We start from the raw sequence: 22048 nt of genomic DNA, 5'->3' as shown, positions 1-22048 counted from the left end.
AGCAGCATATCAGTGGTGGCGTGCCTATGAGCTGAGTAGTCCGGACGAGGCAGCCTCACTCACTTGGGCTCACTTGTCAGAGATGTTCTTGCGTGAATATGTTCCTCAGAGCCTCAGGGATGCTTGGCGTGTAGAGTTCGAGCAGTTGCATCAGGGTTCTATGAATGTGTCGGAGTATGCAGTCCTTTTCAGTGGGTTAGCTTGCCATGCGCCGGCTCTGGTTGCTACAGTCAGAGAGAGGGTTTGTCGCTTCATTGAGGGACTCCACCCCAGTATTCGAACCAATATGGCCAGGGAGTCAGAGATGGACATCACTTATCAGTAGGCAGTGAGCATCGCCAGGAGAGTGGAGGGCATGTTCGCCCGTGACCGAGAGGAGAGAGAGGCCAAGAGGTCTTGAGAGACTAGTCATTATTCAGGAGTTCGTGCACCAGCAGCACGCTATGGTAAGGGTTTTGTGAGTCACCCTATTCATTCAGCTCTTCCAGCAGCCAGCGGTGTCCCAGCTCCTCCTAGACCTCAGGAGCCCTATTATGCACTGCTAGTATCCAGTATGCCTCCTACTCGAGGTGCTATTACCGGCCAGTCCAGCAGGCCAGGTCCGAGTCAGTCTCAGCCGCCGCGTCCTCCGAGAGGTTGTTTTGAGTGTGGTGACATTGTCACCTGGTTAGAGATTTCCCCAGAGCCAGAAGGGGTGCACCTCCACAGACTTATCAGCCTCTGCGTGCTCCACCGGGTCCTCCGGCCATTCTTCTAGCAGCAGTTGCTACCCCACCTCCTCAGCCAGCTTGAGGTGGAGGTAGGGGAGGTCGAGGTTGCCCTAGAGGGGGAGGTCAAGCCAGGTACTATGCACCTTCCAGCCCGTTCAGAGGCCGTTGCTTCAGATTCAGTTATCACAGGTATCGTCCCCGTCTATCATAGGGATGCATCAGTATTATTTGACCCAAGCTCTACGTATTAATATGTGTCTTCTTATTTTGCTCCACATTTGGGGATATCTCGGGATTCTTTGAGTTCCCCTATTTATGTATCTACTCCTGTGGGAGATTCTCTCATTGTGGACCGCGTATATCGGTCGTGTTTGATTGCTCTTAGTGGTTTTGAGACCAGAGCCGATTTGTTATTTCTCAGTATGGTAGATTTTGATGTTATCTTGGGCATGGACTGGTTGTTGCCCTATTATGCTATTCTTGATTGTCACGCTAAGACCGTGACGCTGGCTATGCCAGGTTTGCCGAGATTAAAGTGGAGAGGTACCTTAGAGTATACTCCCCGCAGGGTCATTTCATTTCTTAAGGATCAGTGAATGGTTGAGCAGGGGTGTGATGCGTATTTGGCCTATGTGTGAGATGTCAGTATTGATACCCCTACAGTCGAGTCAGTTCGAGTAGTGAGGGACTTTCCAGATGTGTTTCTAGCTGATCTTTCGGGTATGCCGCCCGATAGAGACATTGATTTTGGCATTGATTTGTTGCCGGGCACTCAGCCCATCTCTATTCCTCCATATCGTATGGCTCCTCCTGAATTAAAGGAGTTAAAGGAGCAGTTGCAGGAGTTGCTTGATAAGGGTTTCATCAGGCCCAATGTATCACCTTGGGGTGCTCCGGTCTTATTTGTGAAGAAGAAGGATGGTTCTATGCATATGTGTATTGATTATCGGCAGTTGAACAAGGTTACAGTGAAGAACAGGTATCCTTTGCCTCGCATTGATGACTTATTTGATCAGTTACAGGGTGCCAGGGTGTTTTCCAAGATTGACTTGCGTTCTAGCTATCATCAGTTGAAGATTCGGGAGCCGGATATCCCGAAGACTGCTTTCAGGACCAGATATGGTCACTATGAGTTTCTTGTCATGTCATTTGGGCTTACCAATGCCCCAGCAGCCTTTATGCATTTGATGCACAGTGTATTCCGGCCTTATCTTGATTCCTTCATCATTGTATTTATTGATTACATCTTGGTATATTCCCGGTCTCGGGAAGATCATGAGCAGCACCTAAGGACCGTGCTTTAGACTTTGAGGGAGAAGAGGTTGTATGCAAAATTTTCTAAGTGTGAATTCTGGCTTGATTCAGTGGCATTCTTGGGCCACATAGTGTCTTGTGATGGGATCAAGGTAGATCCGAAGAAGGTGGAGGCAGTTCAGAGTTGGCCTAGACCGTCATCAGCTACGGAGATCCGCAGTTTCCTTGGTTTGGCAAGGTATTACCGTCACTTTGTGGAGGGATTTTCACCCATTGCAGCACCAATGACCAGGCTGACCTAGAAGGGTGCTCCGTTCAGGTGGACCGAGGAGTGTGAGCAGAGCTTTCAGAAGCTCAAGACAACTTTGACTACAGCCCCAGTATTAGTATTGCCTATAGGTTTAGGGTCATACACTGTCTATTGTGATGCCTCGAGGTTTGGCCTTGGAGCGGTATTGATGCAGGACGGTAGGGTGATTGCCTACGCGTCTAGACAGTTGAAGGTGCATGAGAAGAACTATCAAGTTCATGATCTCGAGTTAGCAGCTATTGTTCACGCCCTAAGGATCTGGCGTCATTATTTGTACGGTGTTCCCTATGAGATTTACACTGATCGCCGGAGTTTGCAGTACTTGTCCAGGCAGAAGGACCTTAATTTGCGTAAGCAGAGGTGGTTGGAGCTACTTAAAGACTATGACATCACTATATTATACCACCCTAGGAAGGCCAATGTAGTGGCTGACGCCCTGAGTCGCCGGGTAGAGAGTTTGGGGAGTTTGGCATATCTTCCGACAGCTGAGAGGCCCTTAGCCTTGGATGTTCAGGCCTTAGCCAACCAGTTCGTGAGATTGGATATTTCAGAGCCTAGCTGGGTATTAGCTTGTGTGGTTGCTCGGTCTTCTCTTTATGACCGTATCAGGGAATGCCACTATGATGATCCTCATCTTCTAGTTCTTTAGGACAGGGTTCGGCGAGGTGATGCTAGAGATGTGACTATTGGTGATGACGGTGTGATGAGGATGCAGGGCTGGATCTGTGTGCCCAATGTAGATGGGCTTCGGGAGTTGATTCTTGAGGATGCCCATAGCTCGCGGTACTCTATTCATCCGGGTGCCGCAAAGATGTACCAGGACTTGAGGCAGCACTATTGGTGGAGAAGAATGAAAAAGGATATAGTTGGGTTTGTGGCCAAGTGTCTCAACTATCAGCAAGTCAAATATGAGCACCAGAGGCCGGGTGGATTACTTCAGAGGTTAGAGATCCCATAGTGGAAGTGGGAGCGGATCACCATGGACTTTGTAGTTGGACTTCCACGGACTTTGAGAAAGTTCAATGCTATTTGGGTGATCGTGGACCGGCTGACCAAGTCAGCCCATTTCATTCCAGTGTTGACTACATACTCTTCAGAGAGGTTGGCTGAGATTTATATCAGAGAGATTGTCCGCCTTCATGGTATTCCAGTATCCATCATTTCAGACAGAGGTACACAGTTCACATCACGGTTTTGGAGAGTCGTACAGCAGGAGTTGGGTACTAGGGTGAAGTTGGGCACAGCCTTTCATCCTCAGACGGACGGGCAGTCCGAGCGCACAATTCAAATTCTTGAGGATATGCTATGTGCCTGTGTGATGGAGTTTGGAGGGTCATGGGACCGATACTTGCCACTTGCAGAGTTCGCTTACAACAACAGTTACCAGTCCAGCATTCAAATGGCACCGTATGAGGCTTTGTATGGTAGGCGGTACCGGTCTCCAGTGGGATGGTTTGAGTCGGGCGAGGCCCGATTGTTGGGTACAGATTTGGTCCAGGATGCCCTGGTTAAGGTGAAGGTTATTCAGGAGAGACTTCGCACGGCCCAGTCCAGGCAGAAGAGTTATGCAGACCGTAAGGTTCGTGATTTGGCATTTATGGTTGGTGAGCGGGTCTTGCTTCGGGTATCGCCTATGAAGGGTGTCATGAGATTCGGGAAGAAGGGCAAGCTGAGCCTGAGGTTCATTGGTCCTTTTAAGATATTGCGGCGAGTTGGGGAGGTTACTTATGAGCTTGCCTTGCCTCCCAGCCTAGCAGAAGTTCACCCGGTATTCCACGTGTCTATGCTCCAGAAGTATCACGGTGATCCGACTCATGTATTGGATTTCAGCTCTGTCCAGTTGGACAAAGATCTATCTTATGTTGAGGAGCCAGTAGCCATTTTGGATAGGCAGGTCAGAAAGCTCAGGTCAAAGAATATTACTTCAGTAAAGGTCCAGTGGAGGGGTCAGCTGGTCGAGGAGGCGACTTGGGAGACCGAGCAGGATATGCGCAGCCAGTACCCTCATCTTTTCACAGTTTCAGGTATGTCTTTATACTCGTTCGAGGACGAACGATTGTTTTAAGAGAGGGAGGATGTAACGACCCGGCCGGTCGTTTTGAGAGTAATAGCCCTGATCCCCTATTAACTGCTTTCCCCAAATGTTTTTCTACTATTGTGACTTGCCGGGATGATTGGTTTTGAGTTTCGGAGTGTTTTGGGACACTTAGTCCCCAAATGAGAGCTTAGCCTTAGAATTTGGACTGTAGTCGGAACCGTGTGAAGACGGATCTGGAGTGGAATTCCGTCAACTCCGTTAGCTCCGTTGAGTGATTTTGGGGTTAGGAGCGCGTCCGGAATGTGTTTTGGGGGTCTGTAGCAAATTTAGGCTTGAATTGGCGGAAGCTAGTTTTTCGGCGATTTCGGCCGATAGTAGAAATTTTGATATCGAGCTCAGAATGGAATTTCGAAAGTGGTTGTAGGTTCATAATGTTGATTATGACTTGTGCGCAAAATTCGAGGTCAATCGGACATGATTTGATAGGTTTCGACATCGATTGTAGAATTTTGAAGTTTCAAGTTCTTTAAAATTAAATTGGAGGGTGATTCGTGATTTTTGCGTTGTTTGATGGGATTTGAGAGCACGACTAAGTACGTAAGGTGTTTTAGGATTAGTTGGTATGTTTGGTTGAGGTCCCACGGGCCTTGGGTGTGTTTCGGATGCTTAACGGGTGAAAACTTGGACTTAGAGGAATTTCTAAACTTTGCTGGTTCTGGTGTTTTCGCACCTGTGTAAAAGAGACCGCAGGTGCGCGAGCCGTACATGCGGAGATGGAAACGCAGATGAGAGAAATCGAGAGTTGGCCTGGGGTCGCAGGTTCAAGGAAGTTTTCGCATCTGCGATACCCGCAATTGCGCAAGGACGTTCGCAAATGCACAAGATGCGCAGAAGCGGAAGGGACTCCGCAGGCGCGAGTGCGCAGATGCGAAGGCAGAGGAGGTAAGTGAGTTGCGCATATGCGCACGTTTTTCCACATAAGCGCACCCGCAGGTGCGAGCTCAGGTTCCGCAGGTGCGGAAATACCTGGGCAATGATTAAAACCGAAGGGCTTCGCGATTTTTATCATTTTTGGCTTTGCAAACTCGGGTTAGGGCAATTTTTGAGAGCATTCTCAAGGTATTTCTTGAGGTAAGTTCCTTGTGCTTATTTTTGGTCAATAATCTTGCCTTGCGATGTATTTTCCCACCTAGTTAATGTGTATTAATGTGGAAATTTGAAGTTGGAGACTAGGGATTTGGGAGTTTGAATTGTGGATTGGAGGACCATTTGGTGTCGGATTTTAGTAAATTTGATATGGTTAGACTCGTGAGTGAATGATCTTTCTAGTTTTGTGAATTTTGTCGGGTTTCGAGACGTGGACCCCGGGGCCGGGTTTGAGCCAATTTCAGATTTTTGGCCTAATATTTGTAGTTTTCTTGTGGGATACATTCCATTAGTGCGTATTGATGTTATTGTACTGTTTTGAATAGATTCGGGCCATTTGGAGTCAGATACTCGTGGCAAGAACGTGATATCAAGTTGATTTTAGCGGTTCGAGGTAAGTGGCTTGCCTAACCCTGTGTTGGGGACTTCCCCCTTAGGATATCTTGATATTATTTGGTGTGTGGGCGCTGTGTACGTGAGGTGACGAGTACGTACACGGGCTATTATTGCAAAAAAAATCCTGTTTTTCCTTTCTAAATCATAAATTATTTTTTTTCCTTATTAAATTGCACTAATACGTTTAATTGTGAAACTTAGACTAGAGAAGCATGCTTACGTGTTTTAACTACCTAATTGACATTCTGTGCGTCATGTTTAGTTAAGTCCTTATTTGCCTTATTTGTGTCCAGTATAAACTGTATAACTCAGTGCCATACCTGCCATTTCATCTTGCATTGCATATTTAAATTGGGACTACGTACGTATTTCGGGAGATCCCCCTGTACTGCATATTTAAATTGGGACTACGAACGTATTCCGGGAGATCCCCCTGTACTGCATATTTAAATTGGGACTACAGACGTATTTCGGGAGATCCCCCAGCACTGTATATTTGCTTTGGGACTACGGACGTATTTCGGGAGATCCCCCAGGTACTGCATATTCATTTGATACTACGGGATGATATCCCGAGAGATTTTCCACTATGTTTACCTTGTTCTGAGTCGAGGGCTCCCTTTTTAACTGTGTTATCGTAAATCTTACTTATATCTTTTACTGTTTAAATTACTATATTTACTCCGGTAGGGCCTTAACCTGACCTCGTCACTACTTGGCCGAGGTTAGGCTTGGCACTTACTGGGTACCATTGTGGTGTACTCATGCCCTTTCCTACACATGTTTTTCGTGTGCATATCCAGGTACGAGCTATCAGCCTTTGAATTAGCGTGTGCTGCTGATTCTAGGAGACTTCAAGGTATTTCTGCTTGCGTCCGCAGATCTTTGGAGTCCCCTTCTACTCCCTCGTCTAGAGATTTATTTTTTATTATCTTCAAACTTTTGTATAGAGCTACATATATTATAGCAGCTTGTGACTTAGCGATATTCCAGGTCTTGTGAAATTATTTTGTATATGCCGAGTGGTACTACTCTTGGCTATTTATAATATGTTATTTATTTTTAAAATGTTGTGTTTCTTTATATTTTTTGCAATATTAGGCTTACCTAGTCGTAAAGACTAGGTGTCATCACGACACCTTACGGAGGGATAATTTGGGGTCGTGACAAGTTGGTATCAGAGCACTAGGTTCGTAGGAGTCGCGAGTCACAAGCCGGTTTATTAGTCTCGCGGATCGGTGCGGAGACGTCCGTAATTATCTTCGGGAGGCTATGTAACTATTAGGAACAATCATATTTCTTTGATTTCCTTGTCGCGCGAGTTATTGACACCAAAAAAATTCTAAGATTCTATCTTATTCTTTCTCACATATGGTGAGGACCCGCAATGGGAGGACCGACGATCAGGCACCCGAGCCCCCTACCAGAGCTACCAGAGGCTGGGGTCGGGGTCGGGGTCGGGGTAGAGGACGACCACGTGGTGCAGCCCGAGCACCTGCGAGAGCTGCGTCAGAGGAGCCCCCAGAAGCTCCAGCTGGAGGGCCAGCGCCGGAGATCCCTATTGCTACTCCAGCCCTCCAGGAGACTTTAGCTCAGTTCTTGAGCATGTTCAGCACTCTGGCTCAGGCTGGACTATTTTCGATAGCTCCCGCTACATCTCAAGCCAGGGGAGGGGCACAGACTCCCGCAGCCCGCACCCCTGAGCAGAGGGTCCAGGTTGATCAGGACCCACAGTATATTCCTATGCCCCCAGTGGCTCCGGTTCAGCATGAGATCAGGGTAGCTGCTTATGAGGCAGAGCAGCTCAGACTTGAGAGGTACAAGAAGTACCACCCACCTACTTTCAGCGGACTAGCTGCAGATGATGCTCTAGGTTTTCTTGAGGAGTGTCATCGTATTCTCCGCACTATGGGCATTGTGGAGACGAGTGGGGTTTCTTTCACCGCTTTCCAGCTGAGGGGAGCAGCATATCAGTGTTGGTGTGCCTATGAGCTGAGTAGTCCGGACGAGGCAGCCTCACTCACTTGGACTCACTTTTCAGAGATGTTCTTGCGTGAGTATGTTCCTCAGAGCCTCAGGGATGCTTGGCGCGCAGAGTTCGAGCAGTTGCGTCAGGGTTCTATGACTGTGTCGGAGTATGCAGTCCATTTTAGTGGGTTAGCTAGCTATGCACCGGCTCTGGTTGCTACAGTCATAGAGAGGGTTCGTCGCTTCATTAAGGGACTCCACCCCATTATTCGGACCAGTATGGCCAGGGAGTTGGAGATGGACACCACTTATCAGCAGGCAGTGAGCATTGCCAGGAGAGTGGAGGGCATGTTCGCCCGTGACCGAGAGAAGAGAGAGGCCAAGAGGTCTCGAGAGACTGGTCATTATTCAAGAGCTCGTGCACCAGCAGCACGCTATGGTAGGGGTTTTGTGAGTCACCCTGTTCATTCAGCTCTTCCAGCAGCCAGCGGTGTCCCAGCTCCTCCTAGCCCTCAGGAGCCCTATTATGCACCGCCAGTATCCAGTATGCCTCCTACTCGAGGTGCTATTATCGGCCAGTCCAGCATGTCAGGTCCGAGTCAGTCTCAACCGTCGCGTCCTCCGAGAGGTTGTTTTGAGTGTGGTGACACTCGTCACCTGGTTAGAGATTGCCCCAGATCCAGGAGGGGTGCACCTCCACAGACTTATCAGCCTTCACATGCTCCACCGGGTCCTCCGGCCATTCTTCCAGCACCAGCTGCTACCCCACCTCCTCAGCCAGCTCGAGGTGGAGGTCGGGGAAGTTGAGGTCTCCCTAGAGGGGGAGGTCAGGCCAGGTACTATGCCCTTCCAGCCCGTTCAGAGGTTGTTTCTTCATATTCAGTTATCACAGGTATTGTCCCCATCTGTCATAGGGATGCATCAGTATTATTTGACCCAGGCTCTATGTATTCATATGTGTCTTCTTATTTTGCTCCACATTTGGGGATATCTCGGGATTCTTTGAGTTCCCCTGTTTATGTATCTACTCCTGTGGGAGATTCTCTCGTTATGGACCGCGTATATCGGTCATGTTTGATTGCTCTTAGTGGTTTTGAGACCAGAGCCGATTTGTTATTTCTCAGTATGGTAGATTTTGATGTTATCTTGGGCATGGACTGGTTGTCGCCCCATTATGCTATTCTTGATTGTCATGCTAAGATCGTGACGCTGGCTATGCTAGGTTTGTCGAGATTAGAGTGGAGAGGTACCTTAGAGTATACTCCTCGCAGGGTCATTTCATTTCTTAAGGCTCAACGAATGGTTGAGAAGGGGTGTGATGCGTATTTGGCCTTTGTGAGAGATGTTAGTATTGATACCCCTACAGTCGAGTCAGTTCCAGTAGTGAAGGACTTTCCAAATGTGTTTCCAGCTGATCTTCCGGGTATGCCGCCTGATAGAAATATTGATTTTGGCATTGATTTGTTTCCGGGCACTCAACCCATCTCTATTCCTCCATATTGTATAGCTCCTCCTGAATTAAAGGAGTTGAAGGAGCAATTGTAGGAGTTGCTTGATAAGGGCTTCATCAGGCCCAGTGTATCACCCTGTTCTGTTAGGAATTTGAAAACACGTAAATCATGAAAGTTGTATCCCTTTGAAACATATTTCCAACTATATATTGTGGAGCCCAAATAGAGTTCCGAGTGAAAATTTATGTTCATTGTATTAGACAGTGCGCAATGTACCTTCTCGATTCTTCGTTTCATTCTACTATCATCCGTTGATCCCCAAACACGATCCCGGCTTAATTCCTTGGCCTTTTACTCATACTTCAAAGCTCCAAATTACTTGAATTCATTCCATAACATCTACATAGCAAGGAATCACTCCTACGAGGCATAAAACACATAATTAGTGCAAAACACTAGCGATTAAAGCTCAAACTCAACTAAAGTACAGTAAATTGAAATGTAATAATCGACTAAAACATGAGATTATAACCTACCATCAGTATTGTACCGGTACAACCTGTTATTCCGGTTCAACCTGAGTTCAGGCCAGTGGCTATCAAAAGAAGAACAAAAGAGATTTGTGAGGTATAGTCCACCTACTTTCAATGGCACAACTACCGAGGATGCCCAGGGATTTCTAGAAAAAAAAATGTCACTGTATTCTCCACACCATACGCATTGTGGAAGTGAGCGGAGTTGCCTTTACTACATTTCAACTGTTAGGAGCAACGTATCAATGGTGGCAAGTTTATGAAGTTGATAGACTAGCCGATGCAATACCACTAACTTGGGCTCAATTTTCGGAGATGTTTTTTTTTTTGAGTTTGTTTCCCAAACTCTCTGGGATGCGTGGTGCACAGAGTTTGAATGGTTGTGTCAAGACACCATGACGGTGTCAGAATATGCCATCAGGTACGGTAAGTTAGCCCGCCATACTCCTACTTTTGTTCCTACAACCAGAGAGCGAGTCCACAAATTCATTAAAGGACTCAATTATGATCGTAAAATTTTGTATGACTTGGGAGCTATAGGCTGATACTTCATTTCGGCTAGTGGTAGAAATTGCCAAGATGTTAGAACATGTTTAGGGTAGAGGACGGGCGGGTAGAGGGCGTCCTAGAGGTGGAGACTCGGCCCGTTGATATATTTTCTATGGTATGACTGAGGTCGCTACATCAGATGGTGTCGTTACAAGTAAGATATTGATTTATTATAAAGTAATAATTTCCTTAACCTGATTCGGTTCTAAGTATCGAGGCAAGTCCTCCTATTATGCTCCACTTATGAGTGAGCTTCGTGATTCTATAATCTACTTATGTGTTTACTCATGTTGGGAGATTCTATGGAGATATCCATGTCTATCATTTTATGTTAGTCACTAAAAAGAGTTGTGAGGTTGAAAGTGACTTTTTGTTACTCATTATGGTGAGTTTGACGTAGTTTTCGGATAACTGACTACAATTTGTAAATTATATGCGCTACCGGTATGGGGGTTCATTATGTGTTGTGACCTTGTTTAACGGAAATTATTTTAACGAAAAAATGGAAAGATTTTGATTGGCACGATGTGCATATTACTTGTGATTCAGAACTGAGGACGGGATCCTCGCATTTTAATATGATTTGATATGTTTAAACTGGGCTACAAGTCATGGTGGAAGTCATATCAGGATGAGACCCTTGTGGTTAAATTTATGTGTTTTAAATTCTCCCTTAGTGAAATTTAATTTGTACTATAGTACTAATTGGGAGTCATGCCTGTTAGGCTTATTTGATAATTCTTGTATGTGTTTTTCTGTGCACATTTAGCCATATTCGTGTTGTAATTATTGAGTTTTTAGCCTACGATGTGAGTGCCCAGGTGGCATTAAATGTGACTCGTTAATTTAGGTAAATAATTATGAGGTCTTCGTGCCTCGTGTCTTGTTGTTAGTAAGGTGAAGGTTTGAAACGAGATTTTTGTTAACATGAGGTTAATTGACAATGTTGTAATTGATTATGAACAGTTATTAAGACGAGAGATGTGGTTATGGGCATATGTATGATGCGTGTGTAGGCACGAGTTGCTACCACCGGTTGAGGCTAATATCGTGCGTTGATATGAAAATCAGACTTTTTGAAAGTGTTTGGAGTGTAAGAAATTTGGTTTTAAAGTTATAAATATGGATAAAAGAAATAATCTCAATTGAGATGGTGTGGTCAGACGTATGTCTATTGCGGTGACGTAGAATCGTCCGCGAGTATATGTGTAAGAGAAAAATCAGCAATTTGATAACCTCGGAATAATTCTTGCCACGTTCGAGGACGAGCGTTTGTTTCAGAGGTGGAGAATGCGATGACCCGATATGTCATTTTTAATTTTAACCTTCATTTATGTGTTCCGAGACCTCGAATAGCTTCATTCAGCCTTCCTCAATTTACGTGCATAATCCGTATCTTTTTCCGGAAAATTTTATGTGAAAAAACAAAGAAAATATGAAATTTTGCCTTTAAAACTCATTTGAGTTGACTTCGGTGAATGTTTTGAGCAAACGGATCCAGATTAGTGTTTTGATGGTTCTTGTGGATCTGTATCGTGATTTGGGACTTGAGCGTATGCTCAGAATCAAATTTGGAAGCCCCTAGCTTGAATTATCGCCATTTGACGGAAACTAAAAATTTAAAGGTTTAAAGAATTCTTAAATTTGGTCATAATTGGATTTTTGTTGATACCGGGTCCCGATTTGGATTCCGAGAGTTCGATTAACTTCATAACTATTTCTGACTTATGTACAAAATTTGAAGTTGTTCCGAGGTGCATAGGCATGTTTTTCGTTAGCTTTAAAAATATGTTTGATTTTATAAAGCTTGAATTTCTAAAGTTTCACCGGAGTTTGGCTTTTGAACAAACGACTCCGGAATAGAATTTTGATGATACCAATAGTTTCGTATGGTAATTTTGGACTTAGAAGTATATCCGGATATTTATTTGGAAGTCCGTAATTGATTTTGGCTTCAAAATGGCGAAAGTTGAAAAATGAAAGATTTTTAGAAAGTTAGACCAGGAGTTGACTTTATTGATATCGGAGTCGAAATTCAATTCTGAAAATTGGAACAGCTCCATTGTTTCGGTATTGTTTGATGTGATTTGAGGCCTCGACTAAGTCCATAATATGATTTCAGACTTGTTGGCACATGATATAGAATTTAGCTCATTTCAACATTTTTGGAGCTAGGGAACTCGGATTTAGGCGATTTTTGAACTGCAACAATTGCCCGACCAAAGTCTTACCCTTTCTTTCCCTTTCGTGAGAGGATTTTCACCACATGGATTGGGATAAGTGTTTCCAACTCGGTTGTTATTATATTTCTTGATTCCATGATTATTTTCATCTTTTATTAGTGAATCAATTGGAAGAAAATGAGATTTTTGAAAAATCTTTCAAAAACGAAAATTTAAGATTCGGAGGTCGATTCTTTATCGAAATTTGGTAAATTTAGTATGGTTGAACTCGTATCGGAATGGATGTTCGGATTTCATAAAAAATCTGTCGGGTTCCGAGAGGCGAGTCCCGTATTGACTTTTTAATGCAAAATTTTAAGTTGACATTTTATTATTCGGGATTGTTTTCGATGAATTTTATTGAAGTTATACAATCAATTTGGATAGATTTGAGCTGTCCGGAGGTCAATTCAAGCAAGAAGGCTATTTTGGAATATCGACATTACTACAAAAAGGAAAGTATCTTGCATAACCTTGAGTGAGGGAATTACCCCTTAGGCATTGAGTCTTATTTGAAAATTGTGTGATTGAAAACCATGTACGCGAGGTGACGAGTACGTACTTGGTTTATATGTACAATTTATACCGGTTAAAATTTGTAGACACCCTTATATATTAAATTAGAAAATTATTGAAACACAATAAATCCTTTATTTGTCATGCCTCATTCCTTGTTTGTCGAGTTTGTATTTTATATGATAATTTAGGGTGATTGCCACTTGGATTTTATGTAAATTCCGTGTGTTTGTTGATTTGATAATTTTTGGAATTAATTTCATTATGAATTTTCCATCTGCAAATAATTAATTAAATAAGCTTAAAAAGAGGTGTTAATATATTTATCAAAATTATGGATTAAAGAAGGTGTTGTCCTATGTTGAGTTACTTTTCCATCTCTGTTATTGTTTTTGAGATTTTATATATGTACATTGTGTGGAGCCTTGGGCTATTTTCTTTGAAATTAATTAATTTTTGTTGTATCTTTGGAGTTGGTTGTGGCAGGTGGGCAAATCGTGATATGAATTGTTGTATTGTATTGTCGTTTAAATACTCTCCTTGATGTTCTTTATGCTTCCTACCTTGCTTGTTAATGATATACATGTGCTTGGTAAGGAAGAGTGTAAAGCACGAAGGGTGATATCGTGCTATTTGAGAGTGTAAAGTACAAAGGGTGATGCCATGCCATTTGAGAGTGTAAAGCACGAAGGGTGATATCGTGCCATTTGAGAGTGTAAAGCACGAAGGGTGATGTCGTGTCATTTCAGTTATATTATCATGTGAGAAAAAGTATAAAGCACGAAGGGTGATGTCGTGTCATTCTTAATATGCACGAAGGATAATGCCGTGTCATTTTATTTCTATTATCATGTGAGGATGAGAGTGAAAGCACGAAGGGTGATACTGTGCCATTATTTTTATATTATCATATGTTCATGGCACGAAGGGTGTTTCCGTGCAGGCGAAGACAAGAGACATACATTATATTGTGATATCTTTTCGTTATGTATACATTCATGCCTTTATCTTGAGCTGTTATTATGGACCTATGTTTTCTATGTGTCTTGTAGTCGTTGTTACTTCCTGTGTGCCTCCCACTTTATTTCTCTTATTGTTATTAGCATTTCTCCTACCTAGTTGGTATTGTTATATGTATGCACGGTGAGAAAGAGATAAATGCACGAAAGGTGTTGCCGTGACAATTGATTTGATCTACATATATATATCGGGTGAGAATGAGACAAGTGCACGAAGGTATTACCGTGCCATTCGATGTGATATGTTGAATATATTTCTCACACCAGAAAAGTTAAATGAGGTGTCACGTGGTAACTTTTACTTGAAAGAAGTATATTCGAAATGTATTTACTTGAAAGAATTATATTCGAAAGATATTTACTTGAAAGAATTATATTTGAAAGATATTTATTTGAAAGAATTATATTCGTAAGATATTTATTTGAAGAAAGTATATTCGGGATATATTTAATTGTACGGATTACATTCTAAAGACTTTTATTTGAAAAACTCATAGATAAAATATGTATATTTTGAAGGACTTGATTAATTGGCTATACTTGTGTTTATTGTTCGTTTAAGCAATATTTATGGTGTTCTTGTTGCCTTGTTGTTCATGTCACAAGTTGATTATTGTTGTCATCACTGCTATTTATTTTCTATTATTTTTGTATGTTATATTGCACAGGTTATTTTACTAGTGAATGTCTTGACTGTACCTCGTCACTACTCCACCGAGATTAGTCTTGATACTTACTGAGTACCGACTGTGGTGTACTCATACTATACTTTTACATATTTTTGTGCAGAGCCAGGTATTGGAGATATCAGATTCGGGCAGAGATTAGAGTGTGATCGCAAGGATTCAAGGTAGGACTGCTTGGTCGTCGCAGTCCCTTGGAGTCTTTCCATTATATTGTACTATCAACTCTTATTCGAATAGTATTGTATATTCGATCCTTGAGATCATTGCATGTATTCAGTTAGAGTTCGTGATTCCGTATTACTAGTCTTGGAAGGTTGTTATAATTATATGTTTATAAAAAATGGTTCGAAATGAAATTGCAATCGGCTTACCTAGTTTTAGAGACTAAGTGTCATCATGACGCCTGTGGTGGGATTTTGGGTCGTGACAATAGCTTAGATTGGAAAATAGTTGATCATAAATCTTTGCGGGAACGATACTTTCGTATTACTCTATTACTTGTCGATCGCGTATACTTGCGTGTGTGTTTGGACCTAACCTAAATACATTATAAATCGCATAAATTGCACTTTAAATCATGTATCGAATTTCTCGGACTTATAAGTCGCGTAACACACATTATAAATCATATAAATCATGTATTGAATTTCTCGGAATTATACGTCGCGTAACACATACATTATAAATCATATAAATTACACTTCAAATCATATATCGAATTTCTCGGACTTATAAATCAGACATCCACATTTCCAAATCCGATTTATGCATCTATATAGACGTCTCCTGTTAAATATTTCCATCATGGTTTAAGCTTATTATAAATGCATTTTGTATATTTTTTAAATATCCTTAAAATTAATACCACATTGAAATTGTGGAGTAGAAAGATAAGTTTTGACGTGTTACTGTTATTTCGCACAATAAATTATTCTATATTGAAAAACAATTATGGATAAAACTAAATCTGCGTACTCCCTAGCAAATTTCAAAAGTGTTATGTCCCAAATTTTCTCACTAAAACTCTCGTTTCTCTTCTTCACAATTTTCCCAAAATCAAAGCCCGAATAAAAAGCTTCCACTCTTCGCGGTCATCACCGCCCAGCACCGCCAATCGTCGTGCGACAGAAAAACTAAATACCAATTTGCGTCAGCTTTGAGATATTATACTTGTTCCTCTTCTTCATATATTTTGTATATAAATATTAATATAGTATCCCTCGATTCTATTTTACAGGACACTCTTTCTTCAGTTTTATGCATTGTACTTAAAAATTCTTTAGTTTTAACACTACTTTCATTTTATAGCCAAACACCCTCTATAAGCTGGTCAAACTATAAGCTGTTTGACTAAGTTTATAAGCTGGTCAAACTAGCTTATAAGTATTTTTCGACTTATCTACGTGTTTGGTAAAGTTAAAAGTGCTTATAAATCAAAAATAAGTCAAAAGTCATGAGCTGGTCACCCCCAACTTATGAATTTTTAGCTTATAAGCATTTTAAGTTTGACTAAGATTTTTACTATTTTATCCTTAAAATATTTCTTTTTAGAACAAAATTATTACATTGATACTCACTGCCTCAAGTATTTTTACAACCTAACCCTCCCCTCCCCCCCCCCCCCCAAGTCTGCAATTTTCATTGACTATTTAAGATAAGAAAATTCTCTATTCCTTTTGCATATTTGTATTTATGTGATTGTGTTTTAATCTTTGAACTGTATGTAATAAATTATGAAATATAAAAATTTTGGTGTATTGCTTTCTAAGTATTCACTACAAAAAAAAACAGTATTATAACGGCGGTTATTTTGGCATATAACGGCGGTTTAAAACAGTGTTTACTTTTTTGTCTTCTTATAATTAATCCTCTTTATCATACTAATATATCAAAACATGTCAAATACTATAGAATAATTCTGACACAAATACAAGCCATCAATTAAGTAAAATATATATTATTAAAAATCATGTATAGGTACTTCAATATTACATCATCAGATGAACTAAAATTCCAAAAAGAATCATAGTCATTTCTTGCAACATTTTTGAATGAGCACTCGGCGTAATCTGGCATTGAGTCTGCCTTCTTAACATCAGCTAAAAATACCAGAAATGTCATGTATATTTATCCAAACAGAACTGCTATTTGGGGGATCTTTTTAACTAATTTTTTAAACTCATCTTCATCTCCCGGAATATCTTTTCTCAGATATCTATCCTCAGAAGCTCTAATTCTTGTTCTCTGCATAAAAAAGTTACATCACATATAGAAGTTAAATTTCGGCGAGTGTTTACAAGAAGCAGACACTCTTTTAGTCTAACTCTAACTCTTAGCAATGACACCATGTAACTCATAAAATACATAAAAGTTGTTGATCAGACTCGAAGTAAATATGGATGTCAATTCAACAGGGAACTCAAATAAAGCTAACCAACAACTGACTCAATTGCGTGACTTGGCAGACTAAAGAAATTGAAAAAATAATTCTGCATATCTCAGTCCTGATTATGTTAACTTCTGCTCATAGTATATTCTCTTGACACACCTCAAGAAAAATACTTAAACTTCAATTGAGTATCAAATTTCTATCTGGCAATTTATAGAACAAGGTATCAATCATATTTCTCAAGCCTCTTATCTCTAAAGAAAACAAGGATGTAGAGCAATTTGCCAATTCATATATATATATCGTAAAGTAACTCGGTTCTCTAAATGATGATCATTTTTATTTAACATCAAAATAATATGGCTGAAGAGCCTTTAAATCAAATACGCAAACCAGAATGTAGAGGTCCAAATTATGGAAAGCAATAGAAAATAAAAAGCTATATGTACCCAACTTTCTATATGTCACCAACTAACTTTCTTGACAAGTCATGTTTTGTCAATAACACAAAGATATAGAAAGACATCAAAAAACTATTATCACTTCACATGTACAATAAAAACAGAAAAAATGTTATTTATAACATTAAGATTTCGAACGACTTTTAAAAAACTATTATCACCTCACATGTAAAATAAAAAAAAATGAAAGATACTATCATTTGATTATTTTTCATACAACACATGTTGCATATCTAATGTTCTTAGAGTAGATCATAAAGTTCTTACCAACCATTTGAAACACATGATTAAAGTCACTACGAATCACTAAAGAAAGTAGATCAGCTGGAGTTTGATTTATATGAATGATCTAAACAAAGATTAGAAAAAAGAAATCATGTGCTTGTCTTCAATAGACTGCAAATAAGAACTTTATGGCCAATACATCTAAATCAAACTCTCATAAATGCTTAATGTTATTGCCAAATAGACTACGCAATGAAGACAGTCAACCAACAAGTAATGAAAAGATTGTAAACTGAAAAAAAAGCCGATGCCTCGCATACTTTCACATGCCTCTTAGTACATGTCTACCAAGCGAGGACCAATTTTTTTTATGTAATATTTTCAGCTTATGGGCTCACGCTCCTGCATGATTAAGAAGGGAAGATCCATTCGGTATTAGAGCCTCTAAATTTTTCCAATCCAGTAAATTAAACATATATAAAAAAGATAACTCAAAAATGTAATAAAAATCAGATACCAATGATAAAATCTAAAAGAAAATGAATACTAAATTTAATTCAAATACATTAAACATATATGAAAAGAACATATTTGAATAAATAAATTCAAGTCAATTCATGTTGCCAAGTATGCTTATTTAAAAGAAGAGAAAAACCTACAATAGCACTCCATAGCTCACATAAGAGAATACATAAATGTCCAAACAATACCACACAAAGCTCTTGATTCAATCAATATAATCAATTAAGACTCATCCATGTACAGTGAAGCTCGCGAAGTCACAACGCTGAAAGTAGCACGGATTGTACAACCACTGAACCAAAACAAACAGCCACCTCACCTCACTGGAATAATGGTGTCGGCACAGCAAAACAAGCACAATATATTAAGAAAAATAAAAAAGCACCTAATTTTCACTAAAACAATGCTTGATTTAATTAAATCACTAATTATCCAATTTCAGCAATTCCCAAGCTAAAATAAGGAAAAATTATTGATAATCTCATTAATAAAAAAATTCATTTAGTGATAAAAAGTAAACTAGAAATAGAATGCCACATAAACTTACAGAAGATGAGGAAAAGGGTAAAGAAGTAACAACTGGTATTTTCTTTGCCCGCAGAAATGTAATTCTCATATCACCTAGGCAGAGAAAGAGTGATATCACTCCAAATGACACTATAATTACTTCGTTGAAACAATCGAATCCTTTGACCAAAATAATTATATAGATCAGTTATAGGACATAGCAGTAGATGGCCATAAAAAGCTCTACTTCACGCACAACTCCTGCTTCAATCAACCAAGTTTCAGAAATAAATTAAACTTTTCCTTAGATCAGTACAAATATTTTTTTTATATAAAAGAAAGCAACAAAAGCGCATATCAAACAACTATATTGGCAGAGAAAAGAAAATCACGATGAAACCCTAGATCCAAATGAATCCATAATCAATACATAGGGAAAATGAGGGAAAAGTAGAGAGGACCTTGCTTATTTGGAGTTAGGAGTTGACAGAGCAAAGCAAACCAACAATGAAACTCTAGATTCGCGCGACGAAGGTTGGCGATTGCAGACCAGAAGCTTCCCGTTCGAAAGCCACATTACTCAGTTTCCAATCGAGGACCTTAGGGGAAGAGATTAAGAGAAGAGAGATGACGGATGCGCCGGATGCGCCGGATCGGTGGGAGGGATAGGGAGAGATTGGAGAGAAGGGTTTATTAGGATGAGAGTGACAGAGGGGGTTCTATCTTTTAGGGTGAGATTAGTGCCTGATAGAAATAAAGGTAGCAACGGTCTGATTATACACTTAACCGCCGTTTTCCAAATAAACAATATGGTTGTTGAACTAACGCCATAATGTTTTGCTTATTACAGTGGTGCAAATAAGCCGCCATTTTAAACCGCCGTTAATTTTTCGATTTCTTGTAGTGGTTGTGGTGACGAAGATAGTGTTTGTTTCTCTTCAAATATTTTGTCCTATTTAGGTTAATTTTACTAAGAAACTTTTGTCAATTTATTAATTATTATAACTTATGATTATATGCTTATCATAAAATAAATTATATTTATTATAAAAATTATCTTATCTAAGCACAGTTGTATTAAAAATAAAATGACAAATAGAATATTTTGTATTTGAATCGATCTGGAATCTAAAATTTTGAAGAAATTACGCTCTTATAAGTGTAAACAGTTCTAAAAGTCATTTTAACAGAAAAAGAGCTTATCAGCACTTTTTTTTAATCAAATACTGCAACATCTTATTATAAATTTCAGCACTTGTATCCAAACATATAACTGCTTATTTATTAAATCAATTTTAGCACTTAAAAATATTTTTCAGCACCTAATGATTATCAGTTAATCTAAACGGCCTACTCGAACGGCAAAGGGTCAAATATACCCCTCTACTTTCGAAAATGGTATAAGAATACCCCTCGTTATACTATTGGGTTATCTATACCCCTGCAGTCATACTTTGGGTTCAAATATACCCCTCATTAAACTGAGGGACACGTGTCATCGTCCTGTTGGTCAATTCTAAATATCTCCTAATTAATTAAAAAGACTCATTACTCATACCCAAAAAAAAAAATTATAAAAACTGGAAAAATTTAAATTTTTTTTTTACTAAAAACTGAAAAAAAACAAAAATATTTTTTTTTCTAGTTTTTACAAAAACAACTGCTTTAAAAAACTAAAAAATATTTTCTAAAACAATATTTTTGTAAAAAACTGGAAAAAAAAAACTGAAAAGCAATTTTCTAAAGCAATTAAAAACTAGAAAAAACTGAAATATTTTTAACTAAAAACTGGAAAAAAAAATTCAATTTTTACAAAAACATTGCTTTAGAAAATTACTTTTTAGTTTTTCTTTCAGTTTTTACAAAAATATTATTTTAGAAAATATTTTTCAGCTTTTTTTAAAAGCAGTTTTTGTAAAAACTGGAAAAAAAAATATTTTCGTTTTTTTCAGTTTTTAGTAAAAACAATTTCAGTTTTTTCCAGTTTTTACAAAAAAAATTATTTTAGAAAATTGATTTTCACCTTTTGTTTTCCAGTTTTTACAAAAATATTGTTTTAGAAAATATTTTTCAGTTTTTTCTAAAGCAATGTTTTTGTAAAAACTGAAAAAAAAAAAATATTTTCGTTTTTTCCAGTTTTTAGTAAAAATAATTTCAGTTTTTTTCTGTTTTTACAAAAAAAAATGCTTTAAAAAATTATTTTTCGGGTATGGGTAATGGGTATTTTTAATTAATTAGGAGATATTTAGAATTGACTAACAGGACGATGACACGTGTCCCTCCGTTTAAATGAGGGGTATATTTGAATTCAAAGTATGACTGCAAGGGTATAGATAACCCAATAATATAATAAGGAGTATTCTTAGACCATTTTTGAAAGTGAAAGGGTATATTTGGCTCTTTGTCGCTGCTCGAATTACATGAACATATTGAAAGTTGCAAGATTCTTAAAGTACTTTTGATATTTTGTATATATTGAGTTAAATATGTGTTAAAAGTTTTTCTTTAAACGCCGTACTCCAATGAATCGACCTATGGCCCCATTTCAAGGTTAGATTATAGAACTAAAGAAAAGAAGAGAACAAGAAACTCCCAGCAATAAGCTAATAGACTTGATCGTATAGATAACAGTCACTATCCGTGTTTCCTCTGATGATGCGAAAAATAAAATCTTTAACCCTCTAAATACCCTCCGTCCTAATTTGTTTAATACAGTTCGAATTTTCATAGTAACGAATTTTTTTTACTTTAATATTTTTATATATCTTTTAAATATTTTAAATTATTAATATAGTCTCAAAATATATAAATTTTAATTCATAAAATTTAAAGGCTTCATGTCCGAACTTGTGATTACTATTGCGAAGTTTGACTTTCAAAATCCATTTGGACAGAGGGAGTACCATTTTTATTAGGTTACCAATGGTATTAAGGGGAGCCACGGATTCAAATCGTGAAAACAAACTCTTACAAAAATACAGGGTAAGACTGCATACAATAGACCCGTATGATCTGGCTCTTTTCGGAACCCGCGCATAACGAGAGTTTAGTTCACCGGGCTGCCATTTTTTACCAATGGTATTTAACACAGATATTCCGCTGTAATCTTATTTAGATAATAAATGCATAAAATTAAACTTAATTAG

The 22048-nt window shown here is 39.2% G+C and overlaps 1 long non-coding RNA gene across 1 annotated transcript; it reads right to left on the bottom strand.

The window, feature by feature from the left end:
* Positions 1 to 16739: 16739 nt before the first annotated feature.
* Positions 16740 to 19724, bottom strand: LOC104114589 (uncharacterized). The gene is made up of 2 exons (XR_690427.4): positions 19364 to 19724; positions 16740 to 17042 (listed from the first exon to the last, which is right to left on the bottom strand). It is a non-coding gene; the product is annotated as an uncharacterized lncRNA (long non-coding RNA).
* Positions 19725 to 22048: the final 2324 nt, after the last annotated feature.

The sequence above is a fragment of the Nicotiana tomentosiformis genome, chromosome 3 (genome assembly GCF_000390325.3).
Source record: "Nicotiana tomentosiformis chromosome 3, ASM39032v3, whole genome shotgun sequence".
In the NCBI taxonomy this organism is placed as follows: Eukaryota; Viridiplantae; Streptophyta; class Magnoliopsida; order Solanales; family Solanaceae; genus Nicotiana; species Nicotiana tomentosiformis.
The sequence above is the reverse complement of the archived record's forward strand: the minus strand, read 5'-3'. Positions and strand labels throughout refer to the sequence as shown.